Raw genomic sequence first — 7,817 nt, 5'->3', positions numbered from 1 at the left:
AGTGGAGTGCTCTCTGCCTAACCCACTGGAGACCGCGGCTCAATTTCTGTGGAAAACACAATATCTTTAATTTTAAACGTAATGCTATCATGTCTATTGTCATATATAACCACAGACATGTTTAAATTAAAATTCTCAGTGCGAAGTGGAAGGAGCTGTGAGCTAACCCCCTGGAGACCGGGGTTCAAGTCCGGTCGTTATCTTATCTCTATTTCATGCGAATTATAAAGTCAAGTATAACCATTGTGTTGACTTTGTTCTGTGTCTTGATGGTGCATTGATAAGTTCGGAGGTTAACTCTCTAAACAGCTCAGGTTTGTATCCCCGCAAAAACGTCAACAGGGGTACCTCTGTTGTTTCTTATTGGTCAACATAGAAAAAACATGAGGGGTAACTGTCGTTTTTTATCGGCCGTCATGAAATAAACATAAGGGGTAACACTGTCGATATTTATCAAATAGAAAATAGGGGGTAACACTGTTGTTTTTCTTTGGTCGTCATGAAAAAAACCACAAGGGGTAACACTGTTGTATTTTATTGGTCGTCATGAAAAAAACCATAAGGGGTAACACTGTTGTTTTTTATTGGTCGTCATGAAAAAAACATAAGGGGTAACACTGTTGTTTTTTATTGGTCGTCATGAAAAAAAACATAAGGGGTAACACTGTTGTTTTTTATTGGTCATCATGAAAAAAAACATAAAGGGGGTAACACTGTTGTTTTTTTTGGTCGTCATGAAAAAAAACATAAGGGAAATAATAGAAATACACACATACATTTTAATGTCATGTATATCCTCTTTATTGATGAGTGATTATAGTTGGTAATCGTCGCCCCGTGGTGCAGTGGGGTGAACTCTGCCTAACACCCTGGAGACCGGGGTTCAAGTCCGGTTGATGCCCTCTGTTGGAAGGTTCTTATCTCTATTTCATGCAAATTATAAAGTCAAGAATAACCTTTGTGTTGACTTTAATCGGTGTCTTCATGGTGCATTGTTAAGTTCGGAGGTTAGCACTCTAAACAGCTTATGATCGGATCTCTGCATAAACGTCGACAGGGGTGCCACAGTCGGTTTATATTGGTCAACATGGAAAAAACATGAGTTATTTATCGGCCGTCATGAAATAAATATAAGGGGAAAACACTGTTGATATTTATCAAATAAAACATCGGGGGTGACACTGTTGTTTTTCTTTGGTCGTCATGAAAAAAAACACAAGGGGTAACACTGTCGTTTTTTATTGGTCATCATGAAAAAAAACATAAGGGGTAACACTGTCGTTTTTTATTGGTCGTCATGAAAAAAAACATAAGGGGTAACACTGTTGTTTTTTATTGGTCGCCATGAAAAAAAACATAAGGGGTAACACTGTTGTTTTTTATTGGTCATCATGAAAAAAAACATAAGGGGTAACACTGTTGTTTTTTATTGGTCGTCATGAAAAAAAACATAAGGGGTAACACTGTTGTTTTTTATTGGTCGTCACGAAAAAAAACATAAGGGGTAACGCTGTTGTTTTTTTTTGGGCGTCATGAAAAAAAACATAAGGGGTAACACTGTTGTTTTTTATTGGTCGTCATGAAAAAAAACATAAGGGGGAACACTGTTGTTTTTTTTGGGCGTCATGAAAAAAACCATAAAGGAAATAATAGAAATACACACATACATTTTAATGTCATGTATATCCTCTTTATTGATGATTGATTATTGTGTATTGTCATCGCCTCAGTGGTGCAGTGGAGTGCTCTCTGCCTAACCCACTGGAGACCGCGGCTCAATTTCTGTGGAAAACACAATATCTTTAATTTTAAACGTAATGCTATCATGTCTATTGTCATATATAACCACAGACATATTTAAATTAAAATTCTCAGTGCGAAGTGGAGGGAGATGTGAGCTAACCCCCTGGAGACCGGGGTTCAAGTCCGGTCGATATCTTATCTCTATTTCATGCGAATTATAAAGTCAAGGATAACCTTTGTGTTGACTTTAACTGGCGTCTTCATGGTGCATTGTTAAGTTCGGAGGTTAGCACTCTAAACAGCTCATGAGCGGAGCTCTGCATAAACGTCGACAGGGGTGCCACAGTCGGTATTTATTGGTGAACATGGAAAAAACATGAGTTTTTTATCGGCCGTCATGAAATAAATATAAGGGGAAAACATTGTCGATATTTATTAAATAAAACATAGGGGGTGACACTGTTGTTTTTCTTTGGTCGTCATGAAAAAAAACACAAGGGGTAACACTGTCGTTTTTTATTGGTCATCATGAAAAAAAACATAAGGGGTAACACTGTCGTTTTTTATTGGTCGTCATGAAAAAAAACATAAGGGGTAACACTCTTGTTTTTCTTTGGTCGTCATGAAAAAAACCACAAGGGGTAACACTGTTGTTTTTTATTGGTCGTCATGAAAAAAACATAAGGGGCAACACTGTTGTTTTTTATTGGTCGTCATGAAAAAAAACATAAGGGGTAACACTGTTGTTTTTTATTGGTCGTCATGAAAAAAAACATAAAGGGGGTAACACTGTTGTTTTTTTTGGTCGTCATGAAAAAAAACATAAGGGGTTACACTGTTGTTTATTATTTGTCGTCGTGAAAAAAAACATAAGGGAAATAATAGAAACACGCACATACATTTTAATGTCATGTATATCCTCTTTATTGATGATTGATTATTGTGGGTTATCATCGCCTCCGTGGTGCAGTAGGGTGAACTCTGCCTGACCCCCTGGAGACCGGGGTTCAAGTCTGGTTGATGCCCTCTGTTGGAAGATTCTTATCTCTATTTCATGCGAATTATAAAGTCAAGGATAACCGGCGTCTTCATGGTGCATTGTTAAGTTCGGAGGTTAGCACTCTAAACAGCTCATGAGCGGAGCTCTGCATAAACGTCGACAGGGGTGCCACAGTCGGTATTTATTGGTGAACATGGAAAAAACATGAGTTTTTTATCGGCCGTCATGAAATAAATATAAGGGGAAAACACTGTCGATATTTATCAAATAAAACATAGGGGGTGACACTGTTGTTTTTCTTTGGTCGTCATGAAAAAAAACACAAGGGGTAACACTGTCGTTTTTTATTGGTCATCATGAAAAAAAACATAAGGGGTAACACTGTCGTTTTTTATTGGTCGTCATGAAAAAAAACATAAGGGGTAACACTGTTGTTTTTCTTTGGTCGTCATGAAAAAAACCACAAGGGGTAACACGAATTATAAAGTCAAGGATAACCTTTGTGTTGACTTTAACCGGCGTCTTCATGGTGCATCGTTAAGTTCGGAGGTTAGCACTCTAAACAGCTCATGAGCGGAGCTCTGCATAAACGTCGACAGGGGTGCCACAGTCGGTATTTATTGGTGAACATGGAAAAAACATGAGTTTTTTATCGGCCGTCATGAAATAAATATAAGGGGAAAACACTGTTGATATTTATCAAATAAAACATAGGGGGTGACACTGTTGTTTTTCTTTGGTCGTCATGAAAAAAAAAACAAGGGGTAACACTGTCGTTTTTTATTGGTCATCATGAAAAAAAAACATAAGGGGTAACACTGTCGTTTTTTATTGGTCGTCATGAAAAAAAACATAAGGGGTAACACTGTCGTTTTTTATTGGTCGTCATGAAAAAAAACATAAGGGGTAACACTGTTGTTTTTTATTGGTCGCCATGAAAAAAAACATAAGGGGTAACACTGTTGTTTTTTATTGGTCGTCATGAAAAAAAACATAAGGGGTAACACTGTTGTTTTTTATTGGTCGTCATGAAAAAAAACATAAGGGGTAACACTGTTGTTTTTTATTGGTCGTCATGAAAAAAAACATAAGGGGTAACACTGTTGTTTTTTATTGGTCATCATGAAAAAAAACATAAGGGGTAACACTGTTGTTTTTTATTGGTCGTCATGAAAAAAAACATAAGGGGTAACACTGTTGTTTTTTATTGGTCGTCATGAAAAAAAACATAAGGGGTAACACTGTTGTTTTTTATTGGTCGTCATGAAAAAAAACATAAGGGGTAACACTGTTGTTTTTTATTGGTCGTCATGAAAAAAAACATAAGGGGTAACACTGTTGTTTTTTATTGGTCATCATGAAAAAAAACATAAGGGGTAACACTGTTGTTTTTTATTGGTCCTCATGAAAAAAAACATAAGGGGTAACACTGTTGTTTCTTATTGGTCGTCATCAATAAAAACATAAGCGGTAACACTGTTCCTTTTTTTATTGGTCGTCATGAAAAAAAACATAAGGGGTAACACTATTGTTTTTTATTGGTCGTCATGAAAGAAAACATAAGGGGTAACACTGTTGTTTTTTATTGGTCGTCATGAAAAAAAACATAAGGGGTAACACTGTTGTTTTTATTGGTCGTCATGAAAAAAAACATAAGGGGTAACACTTGTTTTTTATTGGTCGTCATGAAAAAAAACAGAAGGGGTAACACTTTTGTCTTTGTCAAATAAAACATAAGGGGTAACACTGTTGTTTCTTATTGGTCGTCATGAATAAAAACATAAGGGGTAACACTGTTCCTTTTTTTATTGGTCGTCATGAAAAAAAACATAAGGGGTAACACTGTTGTTTTTTATTGGTCGTCATGAAAGAAAACACAAGGGGTAACACTGTTGTTTTTTATTGGTCGTCATGAAAAAAAACATAAGGGGTAACACTGTTGTTTTTTATTGGTCATCATGAAAAAAAACATAAGGGGTAACACTGTTCCTTTTTTTATTGGTCGTCATGAAAAAAAACATAAGGGGTAACACTTGTTTTTTATTGGTCGTCATGAAAAAAAACACAAGGGGTAACACTGTTGTTTTTTATTGGTCATCATGAAAAAAAACATAAGGGGTAACACTGTTCCTTTTTTTATTGGTCGTCATGAAAAAAAACATAAGGGGTAACACTTGTTTTTTATTGGTCGTCATGAAAAAAAACACAAGGGGTAACACTTTTGTCTTTGTCAAATAAAATATAAGGGGTAACACTGTTGTTTTTCATCAGTCATCATGGGAAAAAAACATAAGGGGTAACACTGTCGTTTTTATCAAATGAAACGTAAAAAAAACTGTCGTTTTTTATCTGTGTTCATGAAAAACCCATAAGGGGTAACACTGTCGAAATGTATCGAATAAAACATACGGGGTAACACCAGGGACGCGGGAAGTCAGTCCGGGGGGGGGGGGGGGGGTGCTGAGAGAGAGTCTATATAATGACGTCATAATAAATGCTGCGCAACATCCGTTGTTTACAGAGACGAGATGACGGGTGACATCACATTCAGGGCTCCGCTCTGATAAACACTCTACTGGTGTGTAAAAAGAGTTCTGCCAACTAGCCACTGTTATTCACAAACGTCAGCAAGTAAACAATGTGGAAATTAGAGTCAACTCGGCTGATACTGGGCTGAATTTCACACACTAACAACTTGCCGACAAGCTGTTGCGGTCCGGGATTATACACAGCGTTATAACAAGGATTCAGGAGGTTATTTCTAATGGTTTAAAAGGAAAGTGACAATAAAGGAAAGCCTTCATTTTCCTCCAGAGTTACGAGTTGTCTGATATGAGGAAAGTGACAGTTTCTCCGTCAAGTGAACCGTCCGTCTTTGCTCTTTTTTTGCCAACCAGTTTACATGCAGGATTCCAGAATCATAACGATAACATTCAACGTGTCTATTAATATGGCAGCAACATTTTACACCAGTTTTAGAATGTTCACTACAACAGATGTTGAACACCAACATGCTTATGTAAAATCAGCATAGTACGATATTCAGCTATCGACAGTTCTGCGTTGTGCGTCATAGCCTACGTCAGCCTACTCAGACAATGTTCTAAATAAAATGAAATGAAATATGATAAAATTATAAAAATAAAAATAAAAGTATTGATTTGTTCAGAAAACCTTCTCACTTGCAGTTACAGCCAGAGGCCGCCAGGGGGAGGGGGGTGCTGCAGCACCCTAAGCACCCCCACTTCCCGCGTCCCTGTATATATATATAGATATATTTAATAATAACGGATTGAATTTATATAGCACTTTTCTATATATATATATCTATATATAGATATATATATACTGTATATTTAAAGACACTGGATGAATACAAGAAACATTTCACAAAATACTTTATTACATAATTCAGTAGAGCAATTATTTCAATCATTCTTTGTAAAAACACAATTCTGTGGAGGAAAATCTTCCATCCAAACAGTATATCCATCGTGAAAAAACACTACACATTGTAGTGGGTAATGATGCACCAAATGAACACTGATTGGGAATTTTAAATAATCTAAAAAATATTGTAATATATAATTCTTTGAAACTGTTTATGATTGTAACTGTGATGAATTTGAGACTGTAGCTGTGATAAAGGACAGACTGTGATAGAGGACAGACTGTAGCTTTGATAGAGGACAGACTGTAGCTGTGATAGAGGAAAGACTGTGATAGAGGACAGACTGTAGCTGTGATAGAGGACAGACTGTAGCTGTGATAGAGGACAGACTGTAGCTGTGATAGAGGACAGACTGTAGCTGTGATAAAGGACAGACTGTAGCTGTGATAGAGGACGGACTGTAGCTGTGATAGAGGACAGACTGTAGCTGTGATAGAGGACAGACTGTAGCTGTGATAGAGGACAGACTGTAGCTGTGATAGAGGACAGACTGTAGCTGTGATAGAGGACAGACTGTAGCTGTGATAGAGGACAGACTGTAGCTGTGATAGAGGACAGACTGTAGCTGTGATAGAGGACAGACTGTAGCTGTGATAGAGGACAGACTGTAGCTGTGATAGAGGACAGACTGTAGCTGTGATAAAGGACAGACTGTAGCTGTGATAAAGGACAGACTGTAGCTGTGATAGAGGACAGACTGTAGCTGTGATAGAGGACAGACTGTAGCTGTGATAGAGGAAAGACTGTAGCTGTGATAGAGGACAGACTGTGGGTGTGATAGAGGACAGACTGTAGCTGTGATAGAGGACAGACTGTAGCTGTGATAGAGGACAGACTGTAGCTGTGATGGAGGACAGACTGTAGCTGTGATAGAGGAGGCGGTGTCAGAGGGGAGTGGGTAGGAGTGTGGGCACAGGGTCAGTGTTTGACAACACAAATGCTTTCTGATGAAGAATTGTCTTTGAGGTCCAAATCGTGAGGTTCAGAGGGTCTGTGGGGTCCTAACATCAGGTTCAGAGGGTCCGTGGGGTCCTAACATCAGGTTCAGAGGGTCTGTGGGGTCCTAACATCAGGTTCTGTGGGGTCTGTGGGGTCCTAACATCAGGTTCAGAGGGTCTGTGGGGTCCTAACATCAGGTTCAGAGGGTCTGTGGGGTCCTAACATCAGGTTCTGTGGGGTCTGTGGGGTCCTAACATCAGGTTCTGTGGGGTCTGTGGGGTCCTAACATCAGGTTCTGTGGGGTCTGTGGGGTCCTAACATCAGGTTCAGAGGGTCTGTGGGGTCCTAACATCAGGTTCTGTGGGGTCTGTGGGGTCCTAACATCAGGTTCAGAGGGTCTGTGGGGTCCTAACATCAGGTTCAGAGGGTCTGTGGGGTCCTAACATCAGGTTCTGTGGGGTCTGTGGGGTCCTAACATCAGGTTCTGTGGGGTCTGTGGGGTCCTAACATCAGGTTCTGTGGGGTCTGTGGGGTCCTAACATCAGGTTCAGAGGGTCTGTGGGGTCCTAACATCAGGTTCTGTGGGGTCTGTGGGGTCCTAACATCAGGTTCAGAGGGTCTGTGGGGTCCTAACATCAGGTTCTGTGGGGTCTGTGGGGTCCTAACATCAGGTTCAGAGGGTCT

The sequence above is a fragment of the Gadus morhua genome, chromosome 22 (genome assembly GCF_902167405.1).
Source record: "Gadus morhua chromosome 22, gadMor3.0, whole genome shotgun sequence".
NCBI classification, from domain to species: domain Eukaryota; kingdom Metazoa; phylum Chordata; class Actinopteri; order Gadiformes; family Gadidae; genus Gadus; species Gadus morhua.
This window is presented reverse-complemented; position numbering follows the sequence as displayed.